The 15,219-nt window shown below is 44.6% G+C and overlaps 1 non-coding gene across 1 annotated transcript; it reads left to right on the forward strand.

Annotated features, from left to right (window-relative positions):
* Window positions 1–5,543: 5,543 nt before the first annotated feature.
* LOC136146760 (U6 spliceosomal RNA) lies at window positions 5,544–5,650 on the forward strand. The gene has a single exon (XR_010659049.1). It is a non-coding gene; the product is annotated as a U6 spliceosomal RNA (small nuclear RNA).
* The last annotated feature ends 9,569 nt before the right edge of the window (window positions 5,651–15,219 follow it).

Below are 15,219 nucleotides of genomic sequence, written 5' to 3' on the forward strand. Positions count from 1 at the left end.
CTTTCCAGAGCCCCAAAGGGGCTCTTGTCTAACACTCGGAAATGAATTGTCCAAGGAGACACACGTGCTGACAAAGCAAGAGGTTTTGTTGGGAAGGGGCCCCCAGGGGCGGAGAGCAGGAGGGTCAGGGTACCCAGCAGAGCTGCTCTGCCTCGTGGTTTGCAGTCTTGGGTTTTATGGTGATGGGATTAGCTTCCAGGTCGTCTCTGACCAATCATTCTGCCTCAGAGTCCTTCCTGGTGGTGTTGCAGGAAGGGGGACCCCTTCCAGGGCCCGAAACTGGGCTCTTGTCTAACACTCGGAAATGAATTGTCCGAGGAGACACATGTTGACAAAGCAAGAGATTTTATTGGGAAAGGGCACCCAGGTGGAGAGCAGGAAGGTAAGGGAACCCAGGAGAACTGCTCTGCCTCATGGCTCGCAGTCTTGGGTTTTATGGGGATGGGATTCGTTTCCGGGTGGTCTTTGGCCAATCATTCTAATTCAGAGTCTTTCCTGGTGGCGCACGCATCGCTCAGCCAAGGTGGATGCGAGCGAGAGGGATTCTGGGAAGTGGACGGACAGGTAGTGTCTCTTCTCGATCTTTCCCGAACTCTTCCGGCTGGTGGTGGCTTATTAGTTCCGTATTCCTTATCAGGATCTCCTGTCATAAAACATCTCATGCAAACGGTTACCATGGTGCCCGGCCAGGGTGGGCGGTTTCAGTCAGTGTGCTTCCCCTAACAGTGGCACATGCATTGCTCATCCAAGATGGATGTCAGCGAGGATTCTGGGAGGTGATCGGACATGTGGTGTCACCTTTTGACCTTTCCCAAACTCTTCCAGTTGGTGGTGGCTTATTACTTCCATGTTCCTTACCAAGACCTCCTGTCGTAAAGCAACTCATGTGAATGGTTACTACGGTGCCTGGCCAGGGTGGGCGGTTTCAGTCAGCGTGCTTCCCCTAACAGGAACAACACCCAGTCAACAGCCACTTGCTATTTTCTCTGTGGCTCAAGCTGAGCACAAGTCTTAGTGATCAACAGCAGCAGAAGTAAATTCTCTGCCTTCCTTCTGACTTCCAAATTTAGAGCACACTTGACTGATGGAGACTTTCTAGCCAACCCAGGCTGCAAAAGTCTAGAAAATATAGTTTTTACCTTCCCACTTTCTGTGGAGGAGGCTTTTCCAGTACAGGAGGTTGGGATGGATGGTCAGCTCTATCTAACCATGATATATATGGATAACACCATAATGTAGATACTGAGCCTTAAAGATCAAATAGGAATGCGCCAGGAGGGGACCCTGGAGGAGACCTGAGGCAGAGGAAGCAATGTTTGCAACAGTGAAGAAAGAAAATCCAGTTCCGTTCAGTCGCTCAGTCGTGTCCGACTCTTTGCGACCCCAAGGACTGCAGCACGCCAGGCCTCCCTGTCCATCACCAACTCCCAGAGTTTACTCAAACTCATGTCCATCAAGTCGGTGATGCCATCCAACCATCTCATCCTCTGTCGTCCCCTTCTCCTCCTGCCTCCAATCTTTCCCAGCATCAGGGTCTTTTCCAATGGGTCAGTTCTCCGCATCAGGTGGCCAAAGAACTGGAGTTTCAGCTTTAGCATCAGTCCTTCCAAAACAGAAACAAATTGGAGTTGCTGTTTTTCAAAAAGCCTTAGTAATCAAGGCTCCTCCCACCCCCTCCCTGTGAGACTCTGCTTAAGGCAATTACAATGACAACAGCTACAATAGTGTTTGTTAAGTACTTACTATTCCTCAGGCCCACAGCTAAGCACCCACATTCTTCCTCTCCCTTAATTCTCATGAAAATTTTATAAGGTAGGCATTCTTATCCCATTTGTTCTGGTGATAACCTTAAGTTTCTATAGTGTTTAGGTTTAGGTTCTATAGTATAGGTTTAAGTTACTTAGGATCAAAGCAGGGTTGGGGGGGATTCAGGTTTGAACCCTGGTTTAAGCTGAACTCTTGACCACCTTCCTACATGGCATGTCTTTCTTTCACTAGGAGCCTCAGCCTCTCACTCACCCCCATCCCACATTGCAGACCCCGTTCCCCTGTTACTGTCATCTCCTAAACCCAGGCAAGCCTGGTCTGAGTTTGGAGGGCGTGGTTGGAGAGAAGGCAGAACCGGTTTAACTCTTTCACAGATGCAAAGGCATATTAACTTTTACTGGTACAGCTCCCAAGATACCAACTATATTAAAATGTTTCAGCAGCTTAGTTTAAACACAAATGTGGTTGAAAACCTTTTGAAAGGCTTTTTATAACTTTGTTTTCATTTTTTTTTTTTTAACTTGGCCATTTTATAAGAAATTATCTTGAAATCAGTTTAATTTTTCATTCCGAAACATTTTACAGATCCTTGAAAAGCCCTAGGCTCTGGGCTTATGTAGTGCTTAAATGATTTTTTTCTTTTTTTAAATCATGGGCTAAGGAAGAGAGCCTCTCCATAGAGTTCCACATTCTCAGCAATGTGTAAACCTTTGACTCAATTTCCAGAGGCATTATTTCTCCTCTTGAGGTGGACAGCACTAAATCCTTTCTGTTAGTGCATTCTGGGAATTCCTGAGTCCACACCTGCTATTTTGGTGTTCTTTTAACATGCCCAACCCATGAGTACTGTGAGAGGTGAATGCATGAAAACAGAAGAATGATTTATGTTATGCATCACCAATTTTCAGTTCCTGAAGCCAATGGGTACCCTTCCTGAGTGAGGTTCAAGGACTAGCAATAATACACTTTAGAGACATTGGCAGTAGTTTATCTCTGAGATGGTGTCTTAGTCATCCAGCGCTGCTATAGCAAAATGCCACAGACTGGGTGGCTAAACAACAGAAATGTATTTTCTCCCAGGTCTAGAGGCTGGAAGTCCAAGACCCAGGTGCTGGCTGGGCTGGTTCCTCTGAGGGCCACGAGGGAATGATCTGTTCCAGGTCTCTCTCCTTGGCGTGCAGATGCCTACCCTCTTCTGCCACTTCCCTCTGTTCCTGCATGTCCCTGGCGTCTCCTTGCTCGTCCCAATCTCTTCTTATAAGGATATTATATAGGATGAGGGCCCACCCTCATGGCTTCATTTTAAGTTAATCACCTCCTTAAAGGCCCTCTCTTCAAATACAGTCCCATTCTGAAGTACTGTTAAGTTAGGACCTCAACAGGTGAATTCAGAGGTGAGGCACAATTTGGTTCATAATAGATGGGTTTTCTTTCAAAACACCCTGATGTTTAGAAGTACTTCCTCCATTTTTGCCTAGACTTCAGCAGAGGGCTCTGATGAGCTCGGCAGAGCTGGAACAAGGTGGGTCCTTCTGCTCTAAGGGTGCTTGTTAAGCACTGTGCTAAAGAAATGCTTTAGTAGCCATAACTCAACATCCTGTGATGTAAATAGTTATTACCCCCAGCCTACACGTCAGAAAACAGAGAGGTGATGCCATTTGCCCAAGGTTAATCAGCTAACAAGTGGCAGAGCTGAGAAATGAATGGAAACAGTGATGTTCTTAGTCACTATAATATGCTGGTATGTAAAAACCTTTAATATTAATAAACACATGGGGAAAGGGGAGTAGCTTATCATTTCCAAAGGACTTGATTTGCTTACTCATCATATGTGTGTGTGTGCTGGTATGCGTGTGTGTGTGTGTGTGTGTGTGTGTGTGTGTGTGTGTGTCTGTTTATGTGTAATGGAGGGAGGTGATAACATCTTCTCTGTGTTTTGTTTTATGTAGAGTAGTTCAGAAATTTGCCTGGGAGATCGCCCATAGTTAGGCCTTATTTAAGCCTTAGACTTCAGAGGTGAAGGCCCAGGGAGGGAATCTGACGGTGAGCTTAGGCTGGTAGCCTAACAGGAGGAAGGGAATAGGGGCTGTGAGCTTGAGTGTAAGAGCCCTCTACCCCAACCCCAGGATCGTCTCCCAAGATTTGGAAGGGCTCTGCCTAAACAGTGTACCAAGAGTAACAGAAGCCTGAGCCCACCCACACACAGGGACACCGAGGGGGCAAAATCAGGACACCCAGTGCCGGTGGAGAGGGACAGTGACCCCCGTGACTGAGGACTCTCCATGAAGGCCCCTGAGGCCAGGTCTGATATGGAGACGAGAGGATGCTAGGGGAGCCAGCATCCTTCCAACAGACTGAAGACAGACGCTGCTGCCCCACGAGCCCAAGGGTTCTTACGTGGGGAGGGTGCAGAATCCTGACAACCGGTCTCAGGATTCTCAATACCCGGAGGTGTGGGTATGTATAACAGATTTATTTTGATTTAGGAAAATAAATTTCTTACCATTTCAGTGTCATGGAGCAATCCATACTGTTCTGGTTCCTTTGCAATTTTTCCTGTATTGTTCAAGTGATGGGCTCCTGAACTGGATGTTAAGTGTACAGACAGGGACTTCAAATCCACACCAGCCAACCCAGCTATTTCCCAGTCTCTGCATAAGAAGTAACTTGTATACAAGTGTCACATGGGTATTTAGCTGCCTCATCTGCATGTGGCCCATTTTTCCAAATCAGCCATCAGAGTCCTCCTAAGCAGGGACCAGATCTTCCCTCGTTCTCTCACCCGCATCTTGTAATGGTCAGAAAAAAGCTCAACACTTGGGAGAAGCTCAGAGATGATAAGGGGAAGTGCTTAACATTTGAATGACAGCTCTGCCCCTATGCAGAGCATTAACATCAGCCAGCTGGGATGTGAGCAGGGATTTTGGGTATCATAATCAGGAATGGTCTGGCACCTCTCAGCCATGCTGGACATGAAGTGCCCTGGAAGTTACTGGCAGCTTCCTATGTATCCTTGACTTGCCAGACCCTCACCTGGCTCAGTGGAGGAGGACTGCTTTAGAGTCCAAGAGACTTGGGCTTGAAATTATTTAACCTTGGATGAATTCCTTGGGCAAATTACTTAGCCTCTCTTAACCTCATTTCCTGGCTTTTAAAATGGGAAAAAGAGAAATCATTAAGGTATTTCTAAGAGGATTAAGTGATATAACTTTTGCAAATTCCCTTTCACAGAGAAAAGGCTCAGTCATCACTGACTGCCTTACCACCCCTAGACTCTCTCCATCATTCCTCAAGGATACGACCAGTATCCAGAACCACTCCTGAGCAGAGGTAAGTACTAGAAAAGGTAATACTTGAGGGGAGAAAACAGCTTGGAGACTCTCTGATCCAGGATGACTGGCAGACTCATGAAAATCACACCAAGAAAACAGCAGAAAGACTTAGGACAAGGGGTGCAGCCCATTTGAGGATTATAATTTGTGCCCCTTGGGCCTGCCAGTGAGAGCTCTGGACCCCGATTACCTCCATCTGAGAGCTATCTAATTTAAAAAGCGGCTAAACACAGCAGGCGCCAAGGGGGCAGTGTGGCAGGATGGTAAGTGCCCGGGCCTGAGTTTAAATCCTCACTCTGCCACTTACTACTTGTGACGTTGGATTTGACACATTACCTATCTGAGATTATTTTATCACCTGCCCAATAAATCGGATGAAGTGTTTATGGTACCTAGGGCCCAGTCAGCACTCAGAGTCATTAGGGCATTATAAAATGGTAGCTAGTGCTCGCTTCGGCAGCACATATACTGGAATTGGAGCGATACAGAGAAGATTAGCATGGCCCCTGCGCAAGGATGACACGCAAATTCGTGAAGCGTTCCATATTAAAAAAAAAAAAAAAAAAAAATGGTAGCTAAAACTTGAATTTGGAAGCCTGGCTCTGCTACTTACTTTCTATCCCTATTCAAGTAACCAGCCTCTCAATGCCTCAGTTTCCTCATTTCAAAAATGGGGACAGTAATGTTACTCAGGGCTGTTAGTTTGGGTGCCTCCAGAATCCCTGCTCTAGGACAGGGATTTGAGAGGAAGGAGTTTACTTGGAAGGTGCTCCTGGGACACCCTGCTAGGGGTAGAGAAGTGAAACAGGGAAGGGGAGGCAGTGATAAACAGCTACCTGTGAGCAACTGGGGCTCATCTGCATGAGGAGTGTGTACCTTTCGCACAACAGTGTGTACAATTTTACCAGATACCCCCACCTGAGGGGTAAGGAGGCTGGGTTACTACCACCAAGTCCCCTCTGTCATTGGTTGGGGGCTGTTTCTGAGGTCCTGCACGTGGGGTGAATGTGCTCCAGCAGCCAGGGGGGAAAGGCAGAGAATTTCAGGTGCTTGGAGTAAGAGTCTGTGGTGCAGAGGAGAGAGAGTGTGGATTCAGGTAGACCACCAGCAGCCACACAACCTCACAGGGCTGTTATCATCACAGAATAAAATAAATACGTAAAATTCTCAGAACAGTGCCTGGCACGAGGTAATTGCTCTCTCCGATGATACTCACACTAAAGAAGTCCAAACAATTTTTCACTTAAAAACATTCAAAGGGTTTGTGACTATTCTTAATAATTTCTTAGTTAATGGAAAGGAAGAATTCAGTCACTTCAGTTCAGTTGCTCAGTTGTGTCTGACTCTGCAACCCAATGAATCGCAGCACGCCATGCCTCCCTGTCCATCACCAATTCCTGGAGTCTACCCAAACCCACGTCCATTGAGTTGGTGATGCCATCCAACCATCTCATCCTCTGTTGTCCCCTTCTCCTCCTGCCCTCAATCTTTCCCAGCATCAGGGTCTTTTCAAATGAGTCAGCTCTTCATATCAGATGGCCAAAGTATTGGAGCTTCAGCGTCAACATCGGTCCTTCCAATAAACACCCAGGACTGATCTGCTTTAGGATGGACTGGTTGGATCTCCTTGCAGTCCAAGGGACTCTCAAGAATCTTCTCCAACACCACTGTTCAAAAGCATCAATTCTTCGGCGCTCAGCTTTCTTTATAGTTCAACTCTCACATCCATACATAGCAGAAAGTAATTCAACTCAATAAATATTTATGAACAGCTCACCTGTGACTGTGAAGCACTATGTTCCCATAATAGTCAACAGAAATAAAGAACTCGTATACCTGAGACAAGGCTCTATACCACTACCTCCCTCCTAAGCATATCCTTTGCCTTGTTATCCTTTAAAAATACTCTTTATTTTTTGACATTTTGCTTACTTCAATTTGCAATTTGCAGGTGGGGTTGCTGAAAATTCATGGATAATAAATGAATTGCCAAAATCATATCATAAGCAGGTCTCACTTTTCAATTCTGTTAACTATATACCAATGAAAATTCCACAGAAATAATTGGTCACCAAGAGCTCTCAGCAAACCTACTCAACAGCAAAAAAAATAAAAAGACATATGAACGTCACAAGCATTAGTTTCTGCAAAAATTCCTCGATCTAAAATGTGCTGAGCTTTCTGTTTTGCCGGGCTGCAGTTCTCCTAGTGCTTTGGCTAAAAAAAAAAGCAGACTTCTATTGGGGCATTTGATGTCTGCACCCATTGGCATTTCTGGGGTGAACTTCTTCAGCTCCAAGTCTAGAATATACGAGGCAACAAGAAAACCCAGGGAACTCACCCCTATGTTGTTCCTTGGGGCCTCCTGTCCCTGGCTGGTCTGCCTTCTTCCTTCCATCTTTCAGAGTCTCCCTACACTTGTTTCATATATAATGTCAGGGTTTTAGCTGTATTTAGTAGCATCAATAGGGAAAAACATGCCAATCCGTCTATCCTAAGGTCAAAGTCTCTCATTCTTCATTTTAAAGTGAACTAGTATTACTAAGAATTTCATTGCAAGGCTTGGAAAATCCTACTGCTAAGAAATAGTCATGATTTTATAGGAATTCATAAAAGCCAATGTTTGGAAGCCAAAACAAACTTTTCGAATAGAGAGACTTTATATAAGTTTTCACTCAAAGTTATTGCTTTGTTTGGGAGACCCCTTTTGACCTGTGATAGACATGACATGCCATAAAAAGAATATTAAAAGTGCCAGGCTGTCGTTGTGCTTTAAGTGATTTGATGATAAGCAAAGGAGATTTAATATATTCAGTAGCACTCTGAGGTTTTAGGAGGACTGTATGCCCAGTCACTTTGAGTCAGAAGGTAAGTTATTCTAAAGTCAGGTGCTACATCTGAGTGGTCTGCTTAGTATCCCTGATTGATTACATCATTCATTTGCGTGCATATGAGGAATATATACAGCAAGTCTCAAAAAGTGGGGAAAAAAGTTCCCTGGGTCACCTTCACATGGGTGTGCTTACATTCGGTTCAGATCAGAAACGAATGGGCTGACTAGATGACTTACTGAGCCCCCAAGACACAGCCCAAGCTCCATCAGGGGAAAATCATGATCAGGAGTGCCAGGTCACTTTCTGGGATTCCAAAAGAAAAAAAAAATTTCAAGCTGAATCCTATTACCTTCTGTAAGTTGGATATAAAACCATCACTTTTGGAAGGCCCCCTCCCCACCTTAAAAAAAAAAAATCTCTCAGAGATGCTGGACTGAGACTCAGACTTGGGAGGCAAAGACAAATTATGCTGGAGCAGTTAGTAACTTGCTGATGTTGAAATATTTACTTGGTGTTGTTTCAGTCAAGAGCACTGCATACTTGAGCAACGGGTGAGTCTTGGGATGGGAGAGGGGTAAAGATAATGAAAAAGGAACCCAAAGTGTTCTAGGCCTAGTTGAAAGCACTCTCCTTGGCACACGTTAATTTTCTTTCCCAAATAGTCCTAATGGAGCATTTTAGTATCAACTAGATGTTCCCAGAGAGTGCCTATAACCCTTCAGACATCAATGTTCTCTTATGTCAATATGTACATAACTAGCAAAGATCTCATTATTCAGAAAGAAGAAATGGCAAAATGTTATTCAACTTCAGAATAGGGGACTCTAATTTTAGTTCATGAGGCTCTATTTTCCAAATCTGAAGGAATGTTACATCTTGGAAATGCATGAAACATAGCATCCGGATTCTAAATTTCCAAAGATGTTTGAACAATGACATATACATGGATTTTAAAATATGCCTGCTAGGCAGATAGTCTCGCTAGCAAGAGTCTTTCCTTTAAGATCTATGAGCTCCCTGGCCAGGACCTAGCACTCAAACCAAAGAAGAATGCTGCCAATCCCCAGAGGGAAAGTGCAGCTCCAGCAGTAGCTCTGCAAACCCGGCCCAGTGGGTCCCTAGAAATGGCACACGTCTGCATCTAGAGATAACATTTACAAAACTTGACTGTGTTTTGTTTTGTTTTGCTTTAACTTCTTCAGAGGGAGGCCAATGTTAGTCACATCTCTGAAAAGAATATAAAAACACTACAGGACTTAAAATAACACACTCTACTCTCAAGGAGTCACACTGCCATTGTAAATGATGATGTAAGGAAAGAGCATTCAGAAAGACTTAGAGGAAGGGAACAGTCCATCAGCAGACACAATGGCACGTGCTGTTTTCATAGCGAAGTTCTAGGAACTGTAGAAAGAGGCAAAAATGAACCAAACGGAGAGTCTGTGTGCAGTGCACCACACCCATGATGACTGAATCCCCTCATGGCCTCAAGCATGCATACAGCTTACCTAGGGACACAGAGAGGAGTGCTGGGAAAGCACATGTCTAGAGCCAGGAAGAATCCCTACAGAATCCCAAGTCCATCACATACTAGCTATGTAACCTAGTACTAACTGCCTAACCTTTCAGAATTTCTATTTTCTTACCTAATTATTCATTAATTCATTGGATATGTACTCAAGGCTTATTATGTGGCAAATATTGCACTAGATCCCAAGCAATACAGCAATGAATAAAACTTCTTGTGTGCTCTGATTTAAATAAAACAATTCGTGTAAAGCATAGAGTACAGAAACTGGCAGAGACCTGGGAGATGCTCAAAAACTATTATTAACTCCTTCCTCCTTTTTATCCTTTGAGGAATGCAGAAGTAGTTTAATCCAAAACAACCACTGGTTCGTTGAAAGATCAATTATATTATGGCTACCTCCAACACAAAGAAAGCTTCAGTCCATGGACTCCTCTTAAGGAAATTCAGCATCTTGAGTGTTAGGACCTCATACGAGGGTTGGAGATGAAGGGGTGGAGGAAATTCTACAGGCCTCCTATCAACCGCTTGCCCTGACCAGTCCCTGGTTCTGAATCAACTCCTAACTAACTGATGTGGTATAAGGATAGAGTCCAGAAAGTGGAAGGCATGCTAGGTCACTTCCCAGAGCCATTAACTAGCCATGTGACAGAAGGTAGGTCATCTAAGCCAATAAAAACTACAGCCGTAACCTACTGAAGTTCTTCAAAGTGCTCACTAGACTAAAAATTCCTTGAAATAAAGACTTACTTATTTGCATCCCTCCTTCAGTGGCTACTAAAAGGCAAACAGTTGGCACTCAAGCAACATTCACTGAATATAAAATTCAGGTCATTCTGCCTTGCCCCTGTTGTAGGGGCATAAACGATCTTTATGAAGATCAAATGAAATCATTTCTATAAAAACTCTTTGAGGTTGTAAAATACCATGAAGATGTAAGGAATTAATATATGCCTGTCTCAGGTCTGGAAAGAAAGTAGGAAAAAGAGAGAAATGGGAAGGATAAAAGAGAGCTGAGGGCAGGACAGGCAGTTGGATTTGAGAAGTATCTGAAGCTACTCTGAAGTAGAGGAAAGATTTCAATTGCTGCAAGAATTTGGGGTTCATTTCCCACATAGCCTGACAGTCTTTCAGGGACTCTTCTTTAAGATCTACGCCAAGATATTCTGTCCTATGACCAGACTCAAGGGTGTTGGAGAAAGGAATTATGACAGTCATTTAATATGATGGATACCACAAAGTCTCTCTAAAGTCATGCTTCAGAGAGACTATAGTGATATGGGAAGATGCTTAAGAATAAACTCAAATCATTTTTTTTAAAAGCAGTGAAGATTTTAATTTATTTAAAGATTAAGTAAATAAATTAAAAGCATATAGAAGCAAGGACAAAAGCATTCTCCAAGAGGAGATATACCAATAAATTAGCTGCAATACATTATTCAGTTCAGATAAAAATAATGGTGTGATCACTCACCTAGAGCCAGACATCCTGGAATGCGAAGTCAAGTGGGCCTTAGAAAGCATCTCTACTAACAAAGCTAGTGGAGGTGATGGAATTCCAGTTGAGCTATTTCAAATCCTGAAAGATGATGCTGTGAAAGTGCTGCACTCAATATGCCAGCAAATTTGGAAAACTCAGTAGTGGCCACAGGACTGGAAAAGGTCAGTTTTCATTCCAGCCCTAACAAAGGCAATCCCAAAGAATGCTCAAACTACTGCACAATTGCACTCATCTCACACGCTAGTAAAGTAATGCTCAAAATTCTCCAAGCCAGGCTTCAGAAATACGTAAACCGTGAACTTTCAGATGTTCAAGCTGGTTTTAGAAAAGGGAGAGGAACCAGACATCAAATTGCCAACATCCACTGGATCATCGAAAAAGCAAGAGAGTTCCAGAAAAACATCTTCTTCTGCTTTATTGACTATGTCAAAACCTTTGACTGTGTGGATCACAGTAAACTGTGGAAAATTCTGAAAGAGATGGGAATACCAGACCACCTGACCTGACTCTTAAGAAACCTGTATGCAGGTTAGGAAGCAACAGTGAGAACTAGACATGGAACAACAGACTGGTTCCAACTAGGAAAAGGAGTACGTCAAGGCTGTATATTGTCACCCTGTTTATTTAACTTATATGCAGAGAACATCACGAGAAACGCTGGGCTGGAAGAAGCACAAGCTGCAATCAAGATTGCTGGGAGAAATATCAATAACCTCAGATATGCAGATGACACTACCCTTATGGCAGAAAGTGAAGAGGAACTAAAAAGCCTCTTGATGAAAGTGAAAGAGGAGAGTAAAAAGTTGGCTTAAAGCTTAACATTCAGAACACTAAGATCATGGCATCTGGTCCCATCACCTCATGGGAAATAGATGGGGAGACAGTGGAAACAATGTCAGACTTTATTTTTTGGGGCTCCAAAATCACTGCAGGTGGTGACTGCAGCCATGAAATTAAAAGATGCTTACTCCTTGGAAGGGAAGTTATGACCAACCTAGATAGCATATTAAAAAGCAGAGACATTACTTTGCCAACAAAGGTCTGTCTAGTCAAGGCTATGGTTTTTCCAGTGGTCATGTATGGATGTGAGAGTTGGACTGTGAAGAAAGCTGAACGCTGAAAAATTGATGCTTTTGAGCTGTGGTGTTGGAGAAGACTCTTGAGAGTCCCTTGGACTGCAAGGAGATCCAACCAGTTCATCCTAAAGAAGATCAGTCCTGGGTGTTCATTGGAAGGGCTGATGCTGAAGCTGAAACTCCAATACTTTGGCCACCTCATGCGAAGAGCTGACTCGTTGGAAAAGACCCTGATGCTGGGAGGGATTGGGGGCAGGAGGAGAAGAGGATGACAGAGGATGAGATGGCTGGATGGCATCACCGACTCAATGGGCATGAGTTTGAGTAAACTCCGGGAGTTGGTGATGGACAGGGAGTCGTGGTGTGCTGTGATTCATGGGGTCGGAAAGAGTCAGACACGACTGAGCGACTGAGCTGAACTAAACTTAGTCGCTCAGTTGTGTCCAATTCTTTGCGACTCCATGGACTGCCACATGCCAGGCCTCCCTGTCCATCACCAACTCCCAGAGTTTACTCAAACTCATATCCATTGAGTCGGTGATGCTATCCAACCATCTCATCCTCTGTCTTCCCCTTCTCCTCCCGCCTTCAATCTTTCCCAGCATCAGGGTCTTTTCAAATGAGTCAGCTCTTTGCATTAGGTGGCCAAAGTATTGGAGTTTCAGCTTCAACATCAGTCCTTCCAATGAATACTCAGGACTTATTTCCTTAGGATGGACTGGTTGGATCTCCTTGCAGTCCAAGGGACTCAAGAATCTTCTCTAACACCACAGTTTAAAAGCATCAATTCTTCGGTGCTCAGCTTCCTTTATAGTCCAACTCTCACATCCATACATGACTACTGAAAAAACCATAGCCTTGACTAGATGGACATTTGTTGGCAGAGTAATGTCTCTGCTTTTTAATATGCTGTCTAGGTTGGTCATAACTTTTCTTCTAAGGAGTAAGCATCTTTTAATTTCATGGCTGCAGTCACCATCTGCAGTGATTTTGGAGCCCCAAAAAATAAAGTCTGACACTGTTTCCACTGTCTCCCCATCTATTTCCCATGAAGTGACGGGACCAGATACCATGATCTTAGTTTTCTGAATGTTGAGCTTTAAGTCAACTTTTCCACTCTCCTCTTTCACTTTCATCAAGAGGCTCAATAATACATTATTACAGGTACTTAAAGTAATTGGTATTCCCAGGTGGCGTTAGTAGTAAAGAACCCGCCAGGAGTGGCAAAGAACCAATGCAGGAGGCATGAAAGACATGGGTTAGATCCCTGGGTCAGGAAGATACCCTGGAGGTAAGCATGGCAACCCAATTCAGTATTCTTGCCTGGAGAATCCCATGGACAGAGAAGCCTGATGGACTATAGTGCACAGGGTCACAAAGAGTTGGACACAAATGAAGTAACTGAGCACGCAAAGTAATTAAGTAATCTTTGTTGTTTTGTTGATCCTTGTATATATTCTACATAATCTTCAAAGAGTAAGTATTACTTTTATAATTGGGAATATATCTCTGTGCATGAACAGATACTCGCTTCTATGCTGGTTCTTGCATCTCTTCTGGGAACTGATTCAGATCCAAATCAGTTATTCCAAGCACCAAATCACCAGGAACTGAATCTGATGCTTCATCCGAGTCCTAACTGGCAAAAACGAGACCTGTCATTCAGTTTTTTGGTTTTGTTAGCGGTAAGGCTAGACTGGGCTCTTTCCCTCTTTATCCCGGAAGCTGGATGCCCGGGTTCCAGTCACAGCTCTAATTATCTGTGTGCCCTCAGACATATCGCAGGTCCTCTCTGGGCCTGCCTCCTCCCCTGTAAAATGAGAGAGCTGGACTCCAAAGATCTGGGACCACCTGCACAACTTTTATACCACTCACCGCCTTCCCTTGGCTCTTTTCCTCTGAGTATATTGGTTCCATTTTCCTGCCCCTGACAATTCTTTCTGAAGAAAAGAAGTGAAGTGCAAACGAGCCTTTCTGAGTTTCTGTTGACACTTCTAATTGCAAGTTGGAAGACCCGGTTGGCTAGATCGAAGGTTCTGCTTGTTGGTGGAGTCAATGAGCCTGAGCCCGCACAGTTCCCTCTCCCTCCTCCTAATCAGAGCCCTGACTTCTGAACTCTGAGCTGGCATAAGGATAGCAGCCAACATTTGGTTGACGTGGACATAATTTTTCATCAGGGATAAGCAGGAATGAATACAAAAGGCTTCTCTCCTTTAAGCAACTTTGAGGATCTGCTTTGGGGCTTGTGTCTATCTGTATCTGGCAGAGCTGGTCTTGGGGAACACCTGGCGTTTGTGACCAACGGGCCCGTCTCTTTCCTCCTCCAGGATGGAAGCACAAAATGTCCCCGACCCCAGGCAGCCGGAGGGGGCCACCCCATCCTCCTCGACCCCCAGCCGCAGTAACCCGTGGCAGCTCGGCCCGAGAGCCACAGGCCTTGCATCTCCCCAGTTCCAGCCTCCTTTCAAAGGCCCTTTATTAAACCACCAACTATTTGCTGTCGAGACATTTAGGATGAAATCATTGTGTTAAACAAATAAACGCAGCTTCATCCAGATTTCTGCTCTGGGAGCAGAGTAAGAAAATAATTTCTGTCTGCTCGCCACAAAAGCGGCTGGAAAGGCCCAAAGAAAAATATTATTTTTACTCCATTGTGTGAAATATTGTCCTGGAGGATCTGACGCACTGATCGTTTGAAGCGTTTGTGCTGGCAGGTTTCAAGGGCCCCCCCGGGGTCGGCCCCCTGGGATTGTTTTCTGCATTAATAAACTTAGCATGATGTGTGTTAAAAGGAACACTCTGTTTGCTTTGTAAATAAGGGGTGTCAAACAAGAAGCAGAAGTCTTACAGACACGAGGTGATGTGTTCTCAGAGGAGGGAGAAGGAGGCAGGGCTGGAGAGGCACCCTGGAAAAATGGGCATTGCTGGGGCTCCCTGAACTGAGCTGAGGCCTTGCTGGGAAAACACAGCAGTCTGTTTGAGGCCAAACCAGGCCATTTCCTCACTGATCCTGGTGGGAAAGCTGCACACTTTGCCCCGAAGCAGCAGGATACAGACTTGGGAAGGAAAGTTCTCAAGTGTCTGTCGGCTGTGTGGAGGGGGGAGACCGTGGCGCCTGGCAGAGGCCCTCCCCCACCCGCAGCTCTACCCGCCCCTTCTGCAGAAGCTTCCTGGCTTGTCA

This window comes from Muntiacus reevesi, chromosome 14 (genome assembly GCF_963930625.1).
Source record: "Muntiacus reevesi chromosome 14, mMunRee1.1, whole genome shotgun sequence".
Lineage (NCBI taxonomy): Eukaryota > Metazoa > Chordata > Mammalia > Artiodactyla > Cervidae > Muntiacus > Muntiacus reevesi.